Here is a 21,602-nt window from a genome sequence, read left to right on the forward strand (position 1 = left end):
TAATTAAAATTCAGGTACCTATTTACTGCTAGGTGCGGATAATGCTCCTTCCACTGAGCTCCGTTGCAGGAGCATTATCCCACTGTGGGAACACCAGCAGTGTGTTACTACCACTTTCTGTATGATAGTTACACTGTGGGAACACCAGCAGTGTGTTACTACCACTCTCTGTATGATAGTTACACTGTGGGAACACCAGCAGTGTGTTACTACCACTCTCTGTATGATAGTTACACTGTGGGAACACCAGCAGTGTGTTACTACCACTCTCTGTATGATAGTTACACTGGGAACACCAGCAGTGTGTTACTACCACTCTCTGTATGATAATTACACTGTGGAAACACCAGCAGTGTGTTGCTACCACTCTCTGTATGATAATTACACTGTGGGAACACCAGCAGTGTGTTGCTACCACTCTCTGTATGATAATTACACTGTGGGAACACCAGCAGTGTGTTGCTACCACTCTCTGTGTGATAATTACACTGTGGGAACACCAGCAGTGTGTTGCTACCACTCTCTGTATGATAGTTACACTGTGGGAACACCAGCAGTGTGTTACTACCACTCTCTGTATGATAGTTACACTGGGAACACCAGCAGTGTGTTACTACCACTCTCTGTATGATAATTACACTGTGGGAACACCAGCAGTGTGTTGCTACCACTCTCTGTATGATAATTACACTGTGGGAACACCAGCAGTGTGTTGCTACCACTCTCTGTATGATAGTTACACTGTGGGAACACCAGCAGTGTGTTGCTACCACTCTCTGTATGATAGTTACACTGTGGGAACACCAGCAGTGTGTTACTACCACTCTCTGTATGATAGTTACACTGGGAACACCAGCAGTGTGTTACTACCACTCTCTGTATGATAGTTACACTGGGAACACCAGCAGTGTGTTACTACCACTCTCTGTATGATAGTTACACTGTGGGAACAAAAGTCAGGTGTCTCCCTGCTGTCCTCCATGAGGGAGGCAGAAGCTGGAGGTGTGGGAGTATTATAGAGGGTGGAGGAGACGGGCGTGCCTGGTATAGGGCAGTAACTCCACCCAGTGTTGCTGAAGTGTTGCATCACGCCCACACTGTCTCCTTAGTGTTGCACCACGCCCACACCAAGAATAATAAAAGCAGCAGCAGCAGCAGCAGCAGCAGCAGCAACAACAACAAGCTAGTTGTACTGAAACATTTAAGTTATACTTCCGGAGGGACTTTTACAATGATCTGTGTCCTTACAGTGTGTGTGTTATGTGTGAGTGAGTACGCAGCACCAGTGTCGAGCCCGCACCTGAAAAATCATGCTCAGAAACTGGATAAAGTGAAATAATAAGCAAGAAGGTTTGCTCCTCTGCCAAGGAACATGAGCCGCGAGGAGAGACTAACGACACTGGAGGACAGAAGAACCAGGGGAGACATGATAACGGTATATAAAATACAAAGGGAAATTGACAGAGTAGACAGCAACAGGCTGTTTGAGAAGCCATAAACGGGAACTCGAGGATATAGTTGGAAGTTAGAGTCACAGATGAGTCAGAGGGATGTCAGGAAGTATTTCTTCAGCCTCAGAGTTGTCTGGAAGTGGAATGATCTTGGTGAGGAAGTGGTGGAGTCAGGTTCCACGCGTAGTTTTAAGAATAGGTACAATAGGGCCCACGAGGCTAAGAGGGAGTTAATATGCAGTGTCAAGAGGAAGGGCCAGGAGCTGTCAAGCAACTCCTGCAACCACACGAACAAGTGAAGTGAACACACACACACACACACACACACACACACACACAGTAGTAGTAGTGAAGTAGTGGAGGCAGGAACCATACATAGTTTTAAGAAGAGGTATGACAAAGCTCAGGAAGCAGAGAGGGAGAGGACCTAGTAGCGATCAGTGAAGAGGCGGAGCCAGGAGCTGAGTCTCGACCCCTGCAACCTCAATTAGGTGAGTACAATTAGGTGAGTACACACACACACTCACACACACACACACACACACGCGCGCGCGCACACACACTATCGCACATGTAACTAAGCATTGGGGTGAGCAACGCCCACTGGAGTTAACATCCGTACATGGCTGGTCTCAAGCCGATATGACCGGGTCCTGATGCACTCACACACACACACACTCGACCCTTCAAGCTGTGACTCGACCCCCAGCAACCACATCACGGTGAGTACACATTTGTGACTGCGCACACGGTGTTGAAAGAAGAGAAACACCTGTACAGAGGCACAAAACGTGCAGGTATGTACCCCGGCCCGGGACGTACATGCATGTACACTGACCAAGTAGCTACACGTGTACACAGTGTACGTCTCTGAAGCTACTCTGGCCTTATAGAAAAAAAAGGCACATTACCGTGACCGGAACAAGAGTACACAAACAACACGCACATAAGAGAGAGAGAGGAGCTTACGACGACGCTTCTGTCCCACTTGAACCATTTACAAAGTCACACTGTGACTTTGTAAATGGTGCAGTTCGGACTGGAACGTCGTGGTAAGTTCCTTTCTCCCATGTACGTCTTGTTTATGTACTCTTGTTCCATCTCTCCCTCGTGTGGCGCAGATCCTGCCAGCCAGCTTTTCCTGGAACAATTAGCTGAGGTCTGGCTTTATTTTCCTCCTAAAGTCTGTGTCTACGTCTTATACTACAGCACTCTGGTATATATATATATATATATATATATATATATATATATATATATATATATATATATATATATATAAATATATATATATATATTTATTATATATATATATATATATACATATATATATATATAGTTTTTATTTCTTGGTTACAGTCTGTTCATGAAGGACACGGGCCTCATAATGTCAAGAGTTAACTTCTGTCATTTTAAACTTCAGAATTTTGTGATTCAGAGAAGGTGAGGTAACAGAGTGAAGGTTGTGTTGACACAGCTCTGGCGAACACTACTGTAGTGTGTTGCATCTGGCTACATGCAAACACAATGTTGTTTGTGCACTGCACAAATAATAATAGAGAGAGAGATTTCTGCAGAGCCCCATACGTGTCTTGTTGCGTACCAACATACCTACATAGTAACATACTTACATACATATATACCTACCTGCTAACATACCTAGCTACCTGCTAACATACTGACCTGCCTGCTAACATACCTAGCTACCTGCTAACATACTGACCTGCCTGCTAACATACCTAGCTACCTCATGTGCCACAGGCACGTCCGTGAGGGCAGGAAATACTGACAACATGACTTGGGTATTGCACACCTTTCCTTCCCTTAAGCTACGTATTTACCACCTTAATGATAATCTGTTAAAAAATCCACCCACTTCTACCATACCACTACTACTGCTACTACTACTACTACTACAACTAATAGTACTAGTACTACTATTACTACTGCTATTACTATTACTACAACTACTATCACCACCACTACTACTACTACCATTCCTACTTCTACTGCTACTGCTACAACTACTGTTACTACTGCTACTACTATTACTTCAACTACTACCACCACTACTACTACTACTACTACTGTTACTACTACTACCACCACCTTCGTAAGGTATGTGAGTGCACTCGGGAACTTTATCAAGCTAACTTTGTAATAAAGTTGGTAGAATTACCGACAATATGTAAAGTAAAAGGACACAAGTGCAACTAATGTGACATTTATTGTGGCAACGTTTCGCTCTCCAGGAGCTTTATCAAGCCATTACTTGATAAAGTAATGGCTTGATAAAGCTCCTGGAGAGCGAAACGTTGCCACAATAAATGTCACATAAGCTAACTTTATAAAGTTCCCTGAGTGCAAGGAACTTTAATAACGCCCAGAAGTTCCATACTGCTTGTATCCTGCCCAGCCTGGTGGAACTTTGTACCTCTGTCCCCTCCTTCCCTCTGGTGGTACTGCCGGTACTGGCGGTACTTTGTGGTACTGGTAGAGCAAGGAGCAGCCCAGTGTTGGTCGCAGCTCTGGTACTGTCACTACCACTCACTATTTTCAGTACAAGCTATACCAGCGTCACACGTTGTAAGCATGCTGGTACTTGGCAGCAACAGCCTCGTTGACCGAAAGTTCAGTTATGAAGTTAGGCTCAGTATTTGAACGTTTTAAGCTGAAGTTAGAGCGTACAACCTGAGAAAAGTATTATTTGCTGGAGAAGTTCAGAGGTTCGCAGCTGGTGGTACTAGCGGCTTGTACTCACAACTGGTGGACTCGGGATCAATCCCGGGACGAGTGGAGACGATGGGTATGCTTCGTTGCACCTGTTATCCCTGTTCACCTGACAGTAAATACGTACCTGAGGGGTTAGCCGACTGTTATGGGTGGGATAAGCCAGATTAATTCGTTTTTTGGGGTTATCCTGGGTTACTAACCCACCATTAAAAATTTTCGTCTGGGAATTAACCGAGCTGAAGGCAGTGACTAAATTAACCCAGTCTAACAACGTTGAATGAGAGTGAAAATACCATGGGGAGATATGATCGCGACGTGAAAGATACCCAAGAACGGTAAGAAAAGGGCTGAGTAATGTTAAGGAGAGTAATGTTAGAAGAATTGGGATGAAGATCGTTGATAGAGGTTAAACTGAGTAACACTGACGAGAGGAAATACTTGTAAATCAGACGTGACTGTTACCAGAGAGAGAATAAGGAAGTGTTGTAGACTGCCTAACACACACAGTGGACCTAGTAGCGACCAGTGAAGATGCGGGGCCAGGAGCTATGACCCGACCCCTGCAACCACAATTAGGTGAGTACACACACACAAGTGAATTTTGGGTGTAATGGTGACATCCTTAGGTGTTATTTTCCTGATTGAAATATGTCTAAGTCCTTCACCTTAATTAAGACTCTCTCTCTCTCTCTCTCTCTCTCTCTCTCTCTCTCTCTCTCTCTATCTCTCTCTCTCTCTCTCTCTCTCTCTCTCTCTCTCTCTCTCTCTCTCTCTCTCTCTCTCTCTCTCTCTCTCTCTCTCTCTGATAAACCTGTGGTTCTTGGTATTGTTCTGTGGTCGTGGAGGTCAACAGTGACACCACACTAGGTCACTTGCACCTTCCCTGTGTCATGTACTCTGGTGCACCATATACATGTACTCTGAGCAACATACATTTGGACTCTGGTGCACCGTATACATGTACTCTGGGCAACATATACATGTACTCTGGGCAACATATACATGTACTCTGGTGCACTGTATACATGTACTCTGGTGCACCGTATACATGTATTCTGGTGCACCATATACATGTACCATATACAATGCGTGTACTCTGGTGAACCATGCATGTACTCTGGTGTACAATACATGTACTCTGGTGCACCACACAATGAGGTCTAGAATACAAGACGCTACCGCATCCTAGGTAGCACCAGACTTACCTTAGGGAGAGTGAGGTAGCGGGTGCGTTGGGTAGAGGTAGCTGGAGTGTTGGGCAGGGGTAGCGCCAGGCTGGAGAGAGGCAGGAGAGCAAGGATGCTCCATAAGCTACAATGGTCAGAGACCAACTGTTGCTTTGAGTCTCACAGCTGTGTGGTGGGGGAGACCAGCCACAGCAGTCACCCCCACCATCCCCACCGACCTGCCATCCACCACCACCACCATCGTAACCTTCCCTTCCCCTGGGCTGCCTACCACACCTACCCACACCCCAGGCCACCTCAACCTACCCATTCTCCCAGAGGCAGCACCTCCTCCACCTCCTCACGTCTCCTCTCTTCCTCCTGGGTTAATAACCCAGGGTAACCCAAGAATATTAACCAATGTGGCTTATTTTCACTTTTATTATTAAGCTTCCACTGAAGACACCCAGTGGACACACACACACACAGACACACACACACACACACACACACACACACACACACACACACACACACACACACACACACACACACACACACACACCAGGCCTAGTGTCTAATCGACATGTGCCTAGGACAAAATGGTAACTAACAGTAAGGAATCGTTCAAGACTTTATACACTGTGTACGTCAGGCCCATACTGGAGTATGCAGCACCAGTTTGGAACCCACACTTGGTCAAATACGTCAAGAAATTAGAGAAACTGCAAAGGTTTGCAACAAGGCTAGTTCCAGAGCGAAGAGGAATATCCTATGAAGAAAGGTTAAGGAAAATCGGTCTGACAACAATGGAGGACAGGAGGGTCAGGGGAGACATGATAACGACATACAAAATACTACGTGGAATAGACAAGGTGGACAGAGACAGGATGTTCCAGAGATGGGACATAGAAACAAGGGGTCACAATTGGAAGTTGAAGACTCAGATGAGTCAAAGGAAGTATTTCTTCAGTCATAGAGTAGTCAGGAAGTGGAATAGTCTGGCAAGCGATGTAGTGGAGGCAGGAACTATACATAGTTTTAAGATGAGGTATGATAAAGCTCATGGAACAGGGAGAGAGAGGACCTAGTAGCAGTCAGTGAAGAGGCGGGGCCAGGAGCTGAGTATCGACCCCTGCAACCACAATTAGGTGAGTACACACACACACACACACACACACACACACACACACACACACACACACACACACACACACACACACACACACACACACACAGGACGGAAACAGTGCGGAACAGGATCCTCCAAGAGAAACCACGATTGAAATACTCGGAAGAGTACAAGAGGGTGTTCCTAGACAGAGACAGAACAAAATCAGAATGACAGCAGCTGAGGGAGAGGACAAAAAAGCGAAAGGAGCTAGGAAAAGAGACAAGGATGGAACCAGCAGAGGTCAGTCAGAGCAGAACAGAACAGCAAGGGCAAGCACACACACAACTATTCTCAGAACCATACAACCTATCACACCATCCCAACACACACTACAATCCATACCCACAGCCTCCACCCAACACCGAGCTATAGAATCCCACAGTATGCCACCAGGTCTCCCACCCTCACAGGCCCCAAAAACCACAGTGTTGGAAAGGAAACTGAAGGTATGGTACACAAACGCTGATGGTATAACAAATAAGTGGGAGGAGTGGCATGAAAGAGTCAAAGAGGCATCACCGGACATCATAGCTCTCACAGAAACCAAGCTTACAGGTATGATAACAGATGCCATCTTTCCAATGGGATACCAAATCCTGAGGAAAGACAGAGGGAACAGGGGGGGTGGAGGAGTGGCATTGCTGATCAAAAATCGCTGGAATTTTGATGAGCTGGAGAGAGGAGACAGCGGAGAAGGAAGTGATTACATAGCGGGAACGCTTCACTCTGGAGGTCCCAAGGTGGTAATAGCAGTGATGTATAACCCACCACAGAACAGCAGGAGGCCAAGGCAAGAGTACGACGAGAGCAATAGAACGATGGTTGACACACTGGCTAGAGTGGCCAGAAGAGCTCATGCATGCAGGGCAAAGCTCCTGATCATGGGAGATCGATTGGGAGAACTTGGACCCACATGGGGGCCAAGATACATGGAGGGCTAAGATGATGGAGGTGGTACTGGAAAGCTTCATGTACCAACACGTAAGGGACACTACAAGAGAGAGAGGAGAGGATGAACCAGCAAGGCTAGACTTAGTATTCACCTTGAGTAGTGCAGATATCGAGGACATCACATATGAAAGACCCCTTGGGGCCAGTGACCATGTGGTTTTAAGCTTCGAATACACAGTAGAGCTACAAGTGGAGGGAGAAGCAGGAAGGCCAGGATGAATGAAGCCAAACTACAAGAAAGGGGACTACACAGGAATGAGGAACTTCCTGAACGGGGTTCAGTGGGACAGAGAACTGGCAGGGAAGCCAGTTAATGAGATGATGGAATATGTAGCAACAAAATGCAAGGAGGCTGAGGAGAGGTTTGTACCCAAGGGTAACAGGAATAATGAAAAAGCCAGGATGAGCCCATGGTTTACCCAAAGGTGCAGGGAGGCAAAAATCAAGTGTGCTAGGGAATGGAAGAAATATAGAAGGCAAAGGACCCAGGAGAATAAGGAGAGCAGTCGTAGAGCCAGAAACGAATATGCACAGATAAGAAGGGAGGCCCAAAGACAATATGAAAACGACATAGCAGCGAAAGCCAAATCTGACCCGAAACTGTTGTACAGCCACATCAGGAGGAAAACAACAGTCAAGGACCAGGTAATCAGGCTAAGGAAGGAAGGAGGAGAGACAACAAGAAATGACAGTGAAGTATGTGAGGAACTCAACAAGAGATTCAAAGAAGTGTTCACAGAGGAGACAGAAGGGGCTCCAGAAAGACGAAGAGGTGGGGCACACCACCATGTGCTGGACACAGTGCACACAACCGAGGAAGAAGTGAAGAGGCTTCTGAGTGAGCTAGATACCTCAAAGGCAATGGGGCCAGATAACATCTCCCCATGGGTATTGAGAGAGGGAGCAGAGGCGCTATGTGTACCCCTAACAACAATATTCAATACATCTATCGAAACAAGGAGATTGCCTGAGGCATGGAAGACAGCAAATGTAGTCCCAATCTTTAAAAAAGGAGACAGACATGAAGCATTAAACTACAGACCAGTGTCACTGACATGTATAGTATGCAAAATCATGGAGAAGATTATCAGGAGAAGAGTGGTGGAACACCTAGAAAGGAATGATCTCATCAACAGTAGGTTTCAGGGACGGAAAATCCTGTGTCACAAACCTACTGGAGTTCTATGACATGGTGACAGCAGTAAGATAAGAGAGAGAGGGGTGGGTGGATTGCATATTCTTGGACTGCAAGAAGGCGTTTGACACAGTTCCACACAAGAGATTGGTGCAAAAACTGGTGGACCAAGCAGGGATAACAGGGAAGGCACTACAATGGATCAGGGAATACTTGTCAGGAAGACAGCAGCGAGTCATGGTACGTGGCGAGGTGTCAGAGTGGGCACCTGTGACCAGCGGGGTCCCACAGGGGTCAGTCCTAGGACCAGTGCTGTTTCTGGTATTTGTGAACGACATGACGGAAGGAATAGACTCTGAGGTGTCCCTGTTTGCAGATGACGTGAAGTTGATGAGAAGAATTCACTCGATCGAAGACCAGGCAGAACTACAAAGGGATCTGGACAGGCTGCAGACCTGGTCCAGCAATTGGCTCCTGGAGTTCAATCCCACCAAGTGCAAAGTCATGAAGATTGGGGAAGGGCAAAGAAGACCGCAGACGGAGTACAGTCTAGGGAGGCCAGAGACTACAAACCTCTTGGGGTGAGTATAACACCAGGCACATCTCCTGAAGCGCACATCAACCAAATAACTGCTGCAGCATATGGGCGCCTAGCAAACCTCAGAACAGCATTCCGACACCTTAATAAGGAATCGTTCAGGACCCTGTACACCGTGTACGTTAGGCCCATATTGGAGTATGCGGCACCAGTTTGGAACCCACACCTAGCCAAGCACGTGAAGAAACTAGAGAAAGTGCAAAGGTTTGCAACAAGACTAGTCCCAGAGCTAAGAGGTATGTCCTACGAGGAGAGGTTAAGGGAAATCAACCTGACGACACTGGAGGACAGGAGAGATAGGGGGGACATGATAACGACATACAAAATACTGAGAGGAATTGACAAGGTGGACAAAGACAGGATGTTCCAGAGATTGGACACAGTAACAAGGGGACACAGTTGGAAGTTGAAGACACAGATGAATCACAGGGATGTTAGGAAGTATTTCTTCAGCCACAGAGTAGTCAGTAAGTGGAATAGTTTGGGAAGCGATGTAATGGAGGCAGGATCCATACATAGCTTTAAGCAGAGGTATGATAAAGCTCACGGTTCAGAGAGAGTGACCTAGTAGCGATCAGTGAAGAGGCGGGGCCAGGAGCTCGGACTCGACCCCCGCAACCTCAACTAGGTGAGTACACACACAAGCAGTACCTTAGATGTACAGTATTAATGTCATGGTCTGAGGTAATGTAACCACGTCTCAGGTTCTCTAAATTCTTCTCACTTTACATCAGTAAATATCATTATTAAACTTACAGCTTATTTATAGTTATTGCATTAGTTATAAGGTTTTAATGGAGCAAATTGTTTGACTAAGAGGAAGAACTGAGCTAAACTTCCATCAGTGTTGTGGCTTAGATTAGCTATATTTAGTTTCCTGAAACCCAGTTTAGGCGAGACACAGGTTCCTCAACAAGCGCTTGGAGAGGATTTTTTCCTCTCTGCATAGAGCTCCCTGGAGTCCAGGAGTGTGACTGGCAGCGCCATGATCCAGGCTCCAGATAACGACACTCCGTGTAGAGCTGGTCATGAATTAACATTACATAATGAAGCTCTACATAGAGATACGCTCTTCCATACGCCCCCTGCGTCGTGCTGTCAGCGTTGCCAGTAGCCACGTCACTCTCAGCAACAGCTTAGAAATTAGTTGAACTTAACTAGAACCAACGGCAGGGTCGGCGGGACTTACTCTTGTGATAACTTGGTAAGACTGAAGATTTTGAGTCTTTCCCAAGTGATACTTCGGTGCTAGTAAAGTGATTTTGATACCTGGGATTGATACGACCCTTTCCCTTTACTTGGATCAAACCCGAATAGTACCCATTTACGTGATGTATAAATAACCCCAACGGGAAACCCGTTGTTATAAGTTTAAAAATAATAATAATAATAATAATAATAATAATAATAATAATAATAATAATAATAATAATAATAATAATAATAATAATAGTAATAATAATAATAATAATAATAATAATAATAATAATAATAATAATAATAATAATAGTAATAATAATAATAATAATAATAATAATAATAATAATAATAATAATAATAATAATAATAATAATAATAATAATAATATCCCAGTATTACATAACCCAGTCCCTTGTAAGTTACGCACTCGAAATGAATACCTTGAGTATACCTGGTGGATGTTCCTGGGGTCAACGCCCCCGCTGGCCGGTCCCGGTCTGGTGGATCAGGACCTGATCAACTGCTGGACGCACGCAAACCGACACAGTAACCACAACTCTTATACAGTGTCATATGGACTTCTCTTGTTCTTCATTGTACTCTGCCTTGTTAAAAAAAACTGAAAGATAGACTACAAATCACCCAGAACAAAGTGGTAAGATTCATCCTGGACCTGAGTCCATGAGAACATGTAGGCCAGGATGAATTACAACAATTGGATATGATGAATGTTGAGATAGAGTAAAACAACTGAAGTTAAATCACGTTTATAAAGTCGCTCACAACTAGTGTCCAGAATATCTTGGTACCAAGTGTGTCAAGGCTGTGAGCTATAGCTATCATAGTACTAGGGGGAGAGAGCACAACTTTGTAGTACCCACAGTCAGTGGCCAGGCTTCAAACACCTTTTATTATATAGCAATAAAGGAATGAAACAGACTGCCTGCACATGTCAAAGCCAGTCATAGCATGAACCAGTTCAAGAAGACAGCCTAATGGTACCTAATAAATGTAGCGACAAGAAGGGAGGAGAATTATTTTTTATATAGCTAACACACATGTAAGTATAAATAACTCAGTTTACCTTATTCTTAGTATATCTCCTTTATAGTATAATAATAAGATATTAAAAGAACCCCAATGGAAATAAGTTACTTTGTCTGACTTTTTCGGGTTATCATGGTAATCTATATATGCTGCTATGTGTGATGATGTATGTAACTGTATTTATGTGTACCTGTACCTGAATAAACTCACTTGTCCTGTTCACCTAGCAGCAAATAGGTACCTGGGTGTTAGTCGACTGGTGTGGGTCGCATCCTGGGGGACAAGATTAAGGACCCCAATGGAAATAAGTTAGGCAGTCCTCGATGACGCACTGACTTTCTTGGGTTATCCTGGGTGGCTAACCCTCCGGGGTTAAAAATCCGAACGAAATCTTATCTTATCTTATCTTAATCATTAGGTGTATATACCACTGAGAGTTTTATTAAAGTCTGCGCTGTATATACCTCACAGTTTTCTTCTTCATAGATCCAACTCGCTTCACGGACAATGAATTTTCAACAATCCTTCAAAAAAGTATTAATTTTCAAAGCCATAACACTGCTGACGATCGCATTTATCATGATGGTTTTCCGTGGTATGGCCAGGGACTCCCATGGAAGCAGTGCTACGGAAAACAAAGTCAAAATCCAAAATTTTGAGTCTGCCTGGCGTCCAGAGACTGAAACATCAAAGAAAACGTCTTCATGGAAGACTAGCGAAGAGTGGGCCAGCTGGGTGCACCACCTGTGTCCTCGATGCAAAGGTGACATGTATCAGGAGTCCCAAAAGCTCACCTGGAAATCACCTGACGAGGATACTATATACTTCTTGTACACCTCCTGCAGCACCTCACTCACCGCTAAAGAGGTACGACCCGAGGTATAACCAGGAGCATTCTATATAGCATGTCATTGATGTCACCTATTGTCTGTATAAGTTGTATCATGTACTTACAGAAACAGAGACTATATATGTGTGTGTGTGTGTGTGTGTGTGTGTGTGTGTGTGTGTGTGTGTGTGTGTGTGTGTGTGTGTGTGTGTGTGTGTGTGTGTGTGTGTGTGTGTGTGTGTGTGTGTGTGTGCGTGTGTGTGTCTGCTCATACACAAGAAATCTGCACATCATTAATACGTTAATATTTTTATAAACTGCAAATTCCGGTCTCCTCGTCAGGTCTGTGCTGTGGAGAGCGCCGCCCACCACCACCCACACCGCCCATTGCTCATCTACATGGTCATCCCCGCCCTCAACAGCACCCACCCTCTTGTTCAAGTGAGTTGCCACCCACTCTGGTACTCGAGGATGTGTTCAAAACGTTCACTTCAACATCTTCATAAGAAGTTACAGAGGGAGTGATTATTTTCTCGAACATTTCCACGTAGCTAATTAGACACATGTGCAACACCTGGGTATCTTTATTTAAAGACGTTTCGCCCTACCAGTGGGCTATATAAAGGCACACACACTGATAAAGCTGTCAAGGAAGGGTGAGCATCATTCACCTACCACGTAAGTGAAATGTTTCAACAATAAAGACACTTAACTATTGCACATATGTCTTACTTATCAAGGCCTGGTCACAGACCGGGCCGCGGGGGCGTTGACCCCCGAAACTCTCTCCAGGTAAACTCCAGGTTATCGGTATTCTATACCACTTTCAATATTTTTTTGTTAGTTCAGACATATATTTTTGTTTTAGGGTTTGGGTTTGGTAAGAGCCAGCATTGGTCAGTAGGCTTGCTGTAGTGTTCCACCATTCTTAGTTCTTATGGTGAGCAGGTGGTGGCTGGCCTGAAGAACGTGGAGGTGCGGTGGCAGGACCTGGACAAGGTCTTCAGTGAAGAACCTCTTCGGACGTGGCACAGAGATCGCATGTGGATGCTCAGTCTTAGTAAGTTGGCATAGGCAGATTTTGGTATTCTTCTCGGGATATTTTATGTGATATTATGTAATATTATTATACCTATGAGAGACAGATGGTGACGTAAGGGTAGTTGGGTCGGTAGTGTACTCAGCTCACACACTGACATATTTACTTCTAGGTTAATTGTTTCAGCCATAGTATTGTGACTTGTGTTTTTTAGGACATCGATCGCTAGTGTTCTCGGCTCATATACTGAAGTCCGTGGTTCGATCCCCGGTACGGGTAGAAACATTAGGACGTGCTTACTTAAGACATCTACCTGCTGTCCGTGTTCACGTAACAGTAAATAGGTACCTGGGTGTTAGCCGACTAGCGTGAGTCGCATTCTGAGGACAAAATTCGCCTAATTGCCCGTAACGCTCTGCATAACAAGGGACTTTCTATACAGTATGTCATTGATGTCAGCTATAATTAAGATTTTGTTCGGATTTTTAACCCCGGAGGGTTAGCCACACAGGATAACCCAAGAAAGGCAATGCATACGTCTAGAAACCAGATTATTCCAACACCACACTCAATCAGGACGAGCCAGGTGTCGAATGCTATCTTTAACCATGTCAGTTCTTGTAATCATCCACTGGGGTGGGCTGCTGCCCAGATCATTGTACCCAACAGTTCAGTCTGCGCACTGAACATTATGGTACTTCCACCGTAAACGCCGATACAATAAATAACATCACGTTAAGTCCGTCGTGAACGTCGATATAATGTATAACATCATGTTACATCAGTGTGAACGTCGGCATAATGTATAACCCACTTTACTATTGCATAAAGGCACTGTAAGGTTACAGGTACACAAGGCCAAGGTACACAGGTACACAAGGCCAAGGTACACAGGTACACAAGGCCAAGGTACACAGGTACACAAGGCCAAGGTACACAGGTACACAAGGCCAAGGTACACAGGTACACAAGACCAAGTCTAGTTATTATCGTGAAAAATAATCAGAATACTAGAGAGATCCATAAATAATAGACATATTAACCGTCACTGAGAACAGTGGTTGGCAGCAGTTAGGTACACATGCTGAGAACCTCCCGAGTATTTCTGGAATATTCTAGAAGCCCCGGGACATAGGGTAATGTCAGCTGACAAATGAGCTCATTCGTCCCTTTTAGCTTATTAATTAGAAAGTTACACATAATACCTCCATTCTGTATGTGTATTAACGACTATTGTAACATAACCTCTTATGCTACATGACCTGTTCTCAGCGATCAGTGTGTGTGGCATTCGGCAGTGGCTCTCGCATTCTGAGAGACACTGACGGGAGTCACTCACTTTAGTCTTCAGAGAAAACTTCCCCTCATTTCTCCTGTTGCTACCTTTGTAACATTGCACAGCTCCTGATGACGCACTGAGAAGTGTGAAAGTACTTGAGTTAAAGATTTCCATCCCCTGTGGCTTGTCTTGTAGTGTTAAGATCGCCTCTCTGAGATTGTTTGCAATATGCTGTTATACATGATAATTTATGTGACTGTATTTACGTGTACCTGAGTAAACTTACTTCCACCTGACGTCTCCGCCAGGTAACACAGCCTTTACGGTGAGTGATGCTGGTCGGGCGGAGCTACAGAGACGTTACGGAGGTACATACATGGACCTTGATACCATCACACTGCGTCCCATCCCTAACACTACCAACTGGGTAGCTAGACTCGGTGAAGACCTCGTCACTACGGGTATTAGTAGTTTCCAGGCCCGCCATCCGCTGTGGCAGGTGAGATTAATTAATATCAGATAACCCTGATGGCTCACCATCCGCTGTGGCAGGTGAGATTAATATTAGGTATCCATGAAGGAGGATCTTTAAGAAGCTGCGTCAATTTTATTGTTTTTTTATTTTGTTCATAGCTCAAGAATGCCTCATCAGTACTGCTCTTACACCTTTATTAGTTCTCATCTATTCAACGCCCGTGTATGATGAGAGGAGTCAAATTCTGGGAATAACTGGCATGTTAACTCGCCCTATGATGGTAACTACTGAACTCATTCCCAGCATCCTGGAATGATAAGATTTCGTTGGGATTTTTAACCCCGGAGGGTTAGCCACCCAGGAAAACCCAAGAGAATCAGTGCGTCATCGAGGACTGTCTTATTTCCACTGTGTTCCTTTAATTTTGTCCCCCAGGATGCCACTCAAATCAGTCACTAACACCCAGGTACCTACTTGCTAGGCGAACGGGACAGCAGATGTAAGGAAACGGGGCTATTGTTTCCACCCTTGCCGGGGATCGAACCACGGACACTCAGTCTGTGAGGCGAGAGTGTTGCCTCCCAGTCCACTGGGCACCTGGCTGGGATAACTTACAAAATCCTCAGTAACGGATCTCAAAACGTTCAGAAAAGTTGCCTCCTAACTCGATAACGGTGGAAAGTGCATTCAAGTGTACATTTATGGTACGTAAACAGCAGTAAGTAACAAAAAAGGCACAATACCGTGACTGGAACGATACAAAAGTAACCCGCACATAGACGACTTTGTAAATGGCCCAAGTCGGACCGAAACGTCGTGGTAAGCTTCTCTCTTCTATGTGCGGGTTATTTGTGTGTCAACAGCAGTGTTCATGTCTTGTGCTTCAGAGTCTTAAAGACCTGGCTACACTTCAACAAGATTCAGGGACTGATTACCTCATCTTTTGTATATAGTTCTACTGTCTTCCCATTTTGTTCTTGAATATGTGTTGATAAAGCTACTGGATGGCGAAACGTTTGCAATAAAGATACCCAGATGTTGTAAATGTGTCTAATTCTTCAGATTCACATATGTAGCAGATCTGACCATGTTGTGTGTAATATAGTGTGGATCATTATTCCCGTTAAATCACGTTGAATAAATTTCAGTTTACCTCTTCTGAACTTCAATATTTAATGGCCATATATATATATATATATATATATATATATATATATATATATATATATATATATATATATATAATATATATATATATATAATATTATATAATATTTATTTATTTATATCACATACACACATGTACATCTAATATTGGCAGAACCTGGTGAGTGACATCCCTACAGTTTTCGACCCCAGCGGGTACCTGAGCATCGGGGCACTACTCTTGACAAGTCACCTGCAGCGCATGTGTCCCGAGATTGTCAACGCCTCCGTCAGCCACAACCACGTTGAGTCATGCAGGAACGTCACTATCTGGCCAAGGCGACTCTTCTACCCTACACACAAAGAAGCTTCGTGGAATATTATCTTCAAGAAGGGCAAAGGACTTGGTCGGGAGTTTTTCAAGGCCAGTGATGCGTACTCCCTCCACCTGTACAACCATCTCTCACACGATTATCTCCTTCGTCTAGCTGGGGATTCCATCGTCGGGGAAGCTGCCAGGAGGAACTGCCCTCAAGTGCTGCCGGTGCTCATGAAACATAAGTCACACTTGTAGCAGCGGGCACAGTGCTGAGTCAATACCAACTGGAGTGACAATACGAGTTTCAGATATCAGTTTATAGTATATAATACTGTGAGAGCAGCAGATACTGTTCTGTCTACGTTGTAGCTCAACGTAGAGTCTTCTTCTCACAACCACAGGGACCCAGGATCGACTCCCGTGTGAGGCAAGATGGACTGGCAATGTTCCTAAGAGCGCTTTCCATGTTCTAGCAGTGATTAGTTATTTAGGGCTGTTGTGGTCGCATTTTAGGAGAGGACCAGGAGAGTCGTAAAAAACTTAGTTAATTACTTGGCTTTCCTGGGTTATCCTGAGTTATTATCCTCGCCTCAGAAGACCTCAGCTGTACCATTCTGTCTCACTGTTATCCTAGCTTAAGTAGTTTTTTTTAACACGCTGGTCGTCTCCCACCATGGTAGGGTGACCCGAGAAAAAAAAGCATTCACCATCATTCACTCCATCACCGTTTTGCCAGAGGCGTGCCAACACCACAGTCCAGATGATTTTCCAAGCTGCAACACCCTCCCTTCCTCACAAGTCCTTCAGAGTGCAGGCACTGTACCTTCCGCCTCCACATCTTCAAAGTACAGGCACTGTACTTTCCACCCGTCCTTCAGAGTGCAGGCACTGTACTTTCCACCTCCAGTGCTGTCTTCAGTACTGCTCTTACATCTTTATTAGTTCTCATCTATTCAGTATTATCTCGTGTTTTACTCTCACGTTTTAAGAATTTCTCTCACAGAAACTATCCCTCTGTCGAAATTCTTGAAGCAATAAAAAGGAAGGTTATTCATCGTAGCGGTTCATCAGACGGCTTTTACAAACTTAAGGCATGAACTTCCCATCACAAAATTAATTTGATCTCATTTGCCTGCATTTATGAGTTCCTCCTACTCTCAGCAACTTGGGAGTTAAATAAGACATTCAAAGGTTCAGTAACCCAGGCTAAGGCATCAAACCCAGGCAGTGTGGCTCCTTTCCGCCGGGGGCTTACGAGTCCTCCATAAAGTGACCCACAACGGTCGACTAACACTCGGGATTAAACCCAGGTCCTTTCGATTGTGATTGTGCTTCCTCAGGCACAGTTAGGCAATAGTGAGGCCATAGTGTCTCAGATACAGTGTACATGTCTCTGCCTATTCTACAGGATACTGCACTGTTGCAGTAAATTTATTATGTAAGGTATTTGTAATGTGGTACAAAAAAACATCATAAAAATAGTGTCAGTGCTTATGTGGACGAGAATTGAATGGTAGATGGAGGTGCAAGAGAGGATGAGTGAGAGTTGTGTGGCGTCAGTAGTCTAGCAGTCGCTGGGAAGATGTGCCGGAGCCAGGGTTAGTCAGTAAGTAAACATCTAATTTATTTATTTATTTATTTAGTAATTTTAGCATACATACAGAGGTACAAAAAAATACAGGTAAGAGCAGCATGCCAAAGCCACTTATATGCATAGCATTACGGGCTGGCTTAAAATTAACTTAAGATTAACTAAGCAATGATGAAATCAGTGATAATACATTATTGTAAACAGATAACTATAAAGCACAAATGAGTATTACAAAGACAGTTCATATGGTTGCTTGCATTGTTGTACATTCAGTCGTATGAAGTATTCTGTTAGGTAGTGTATTTAAAAAAATAACAAAGTTAGATTGGGTCCTAGGTTTAACATTTGTGTGATATACAGTAATTGTGAGTAGCATTTAGGATATACAATTTATAAGGTTCAGTTATTCAGTATTTATTTGGTTTTGGGTGAGTAAGTGATCTTTGAGAAGAGACTTGAATTTATAAACAGGTAGTGTTTCTTTTATATTTACAGGTAATGAATTCCAGATTTTAGGGCCTTTTATGTGCATTGAGTTTTTGCATAGCGTGAGATGGACACGAGGAAAATCAAAGAGTGATCTGTGCCTTGTGTTATGGTCATGTGTTCTGTTGAGGTTGGCAAGGAGATGTTTGAGGGGAGGGTTAATATCAGAGTTAAGTGTTCTATGTATGTAATAGGTGCAGTAATAAGTATGGATGTTTTGTATGGTGAGTAGGTTGAGTGTTTTGAATATTGGTGGAGTGTGCTGCCTGTAGTGAGAATTTGTTATCATTCTAACTGCAGCCTTTTGTTGGGTAATTAGTGGTCTGAGATGGTTAATTGTTGTTGAGCCCCATGCACAAATTCCATAGGTGAGATAGGGGTAAATAAGAGAGTGATATAGGGCCAGGAGGGCTGACTGTGGAACTTAGTACCGTATCTTCGATAGTATGCCTACAGTCTTGGAAATTTTCTTAGAAATTTGTTGTATATGTGTATGAGATTTGAGTCTATTATCAAGGTGGATTCCTAAGAATTTTCCCTCTGTTAGCTTTGTGATAGGTGATCTGTTTATCATTATGTTAAGAGGTACATCTGTAGCTCTGTTACCAAACTGAATGAAGTAGGTTTTGTCAATGTTTAGTGTAAGTTTGTTAGTCCTCATCCAGGTAGATATTTTCTGTAATTCGGTGTTTGGTTTAGAAAGACACGTAAGCAAACACTATGACATATTTATTAGAAAACGTTTCGGTCCAACAACACAGGAGTCACATGATTTCATCGTCTACCCGTCCTCATCATAGGCAGAGGTTGTTTTGATAAGGACCTGCCTCGCATGGGCCAGTAGGCCTTCTACAGTGTTCCTCCTTTCTTATGTTCTTATGTTCTTATGACATTCCTCAGGTCACGTGCGTCATACCTCACTCTCCGCCTATATATATATAATGCCTTTCTACCTCTGTATGTTAGAAGTGATCAAGGTCCCAGGACCGAAACGTTTTCTAATAAATATGTCATAGTGTTTTGCTTACGTGTCTTTCTAAACCAACTTGTCGGTATTTATTACCAAGGTTTATACCAATTCGGTGTTTATATATTGGCTAGCGTGACTGGGCTCGGGTGAGAGAAGACGTATGTAGTGTCATCTGCAAAAAGTGTGGGTTTGAGTAATTGCGAAGCATTTGGTAGGTCATTTATGTATAGGAGAAAGAGAAGAGGGCCAAGGACACTTCCCTGTGGGTCACCAACTGTAATTGGTTGTGCGGAAGAGCTTGCCCCATTTCCGTACACATATTGGTTTCTGTTGCTGAGGTAAGACTTGAGGTAGTTGAGGGAGTGCCCTCTAATACCATAGTGTGACAATTTTACGTGGAGCAAGTCATGGTCAACTGTATCAAAAGCTTTACGTAAGTCAATGAAGATCCCCAGTGGGACTTCTTTTTTCTCTGTTGCAGTGTATATATGTTCTAGCATGTGTATAATAGCATCATTAGTATTTTTATTAGGCCTGAATCCAAATTGGCAGGGGTTGAGAATGTTTTGGGAGATGAGGTAGGAGTAGATTCGTTTATGAATTAATTTTTCGAAGATTTTTGAGAGAGGGTGTAAATTGGATATTGGCCTATAGTTATTCAACTCTGTTTGGTCTCCTCCTTTATGGATCGGGGTGACCCTTGCTATTTTGAGAGCTGTAGGGAAGGTGGAGGATTCAATGGATTTGTTAAAGAGTGTTGCAATGATTGGTGATAGCACTTGTGACACTTTTTTGTATATAAAGGGTGGTAAGGTATTTAAATCTCCTGCCTTGTTTTTTAGTGCGTTGATAATAAGGGAGACTTCGTATGGGTTAGTCGGAGCTAGGAACAGTGTGTTCGGGTAGTTGCCAGTGAGGTAGTCATTTGGTGGGGTATCTGAGCTTGGGATTTTATTGGCAAGGTTTTGTCCTATAGTGGAGAAGAAATCATTGAGTCTGTTTGCTGTTTCTGTTGGTGGGAGTTGGGGTTCATCTGATTTTGCTAATTTTATTTCGCTATTTCGTTATATCTTTTTTGTTCCCAGAATTTCTGATAGGGTCTTCCGGGTCTTTTTTATATCACCTCGTAAGTTGGATAATCTGTTCTCATAATACAATTTTTTTGCCCTTCTTATCAGGCTGGTTAGGATTGACGAGTAACGTTTTGTTTGGTCTCTGGTTATGTGACCCATTCTGTACTGTTTTTCATATCGGTGTTTTGTATTTATGGATTTGAGAATGCTGGGTGTTAGCCAGGGACTGTTCAGTCTCTTAGCTGTCATCTGTTTAGTTTTTTTAGGGCAGTGCTTGTTATAAAGGTATTGGGTCTTTTTTAGAAAATTATTAAAACATTCATCAATATCTGCATAGATTTCTAGCTCAGTGTGCCAGTCAATGTTTGTTACTGCTGTTTATTCAGGTACAGGTATACGTAAGTACAGTTACATAAATTATTATACTTTCTGTGTAGTAGTATGTCATTGATGTCAGCTAGACCTGTATACCTTGTACATGTACTTGTAGAAATAAAGATATTATTACAGTGTTTCAAAAGGATGAACCCAATTTCAAGATACGGCGATTTCAAATCGGGTCTATCTTTTTGAAACACCCTGTGTATTATACATAGCAGCATATGTGTAGATTACCTAGGATAACACAGAAAGTCAGACAAAGTAGAATACCGTGGGTTTTTTTTTCTGGTAATGTTTAGGCCATAGGTTGTTTCTGGAAAGAATTTTGTACTCCTAAGTTGGTCTTAGCATTGGGTCTGGCCCTGGTATTTATGTGGAGGCTGTGTAAGTTGAGAGTGTGGAAATAATTGCATTTTTACCATCAGGCTGAAAGCCGGCAGGGAAGTATGGCGATCTACAGACGCCATTAAGGGTTTATTTTCCTATATGACTCTCGTGAATTTAGCACTTAGTATCGATTGTAATAACAATAATATGACCTAACTCTGAGTAACATGTA

At 43.5% G+C, this 21,602-nt stretch overlaps 1 protein-coding gene across 1 annotated transcript in view; it reads right to left on the reverse strand.

The window, feature by feature from the left end:
• Positions 1–5,547, reverse strand: part of Tsp5D (Tetraspanin 5D) — a 93,409-nt gene extending 87,862 nt beyond the window's left edge. The window contains exon 1 of the mRNA XM_053773862.2: positions 5,390–5,547. The gene's annotated coding sequence lies outside the window, so the exon portion shown is untranslated. The remainder of the gene's footprint in view (positions 1–5,389) is intronic.
• Between the last annotated feature and the right edge of the window lie 16,055 nt (positions 5,548–21,602).

The sequence above is a fragment of the Cherax quadricarinatus genome, chromosome 7 (assembly GCF_038502225.1).
Source record: "Cherax quadricarinatus isolate ZL_2023a chromosome 7, ASM3850222v1, whole genome shotgun sequence".
In the NCBI taxonomy this organism is placed as follows: domain Eukaryota; kingdom Metazoa; phylum Arthropoda; class Malacostraca; order Decapoda; family Parastacidae; genus Cherax; species Cherax quadricarinatus.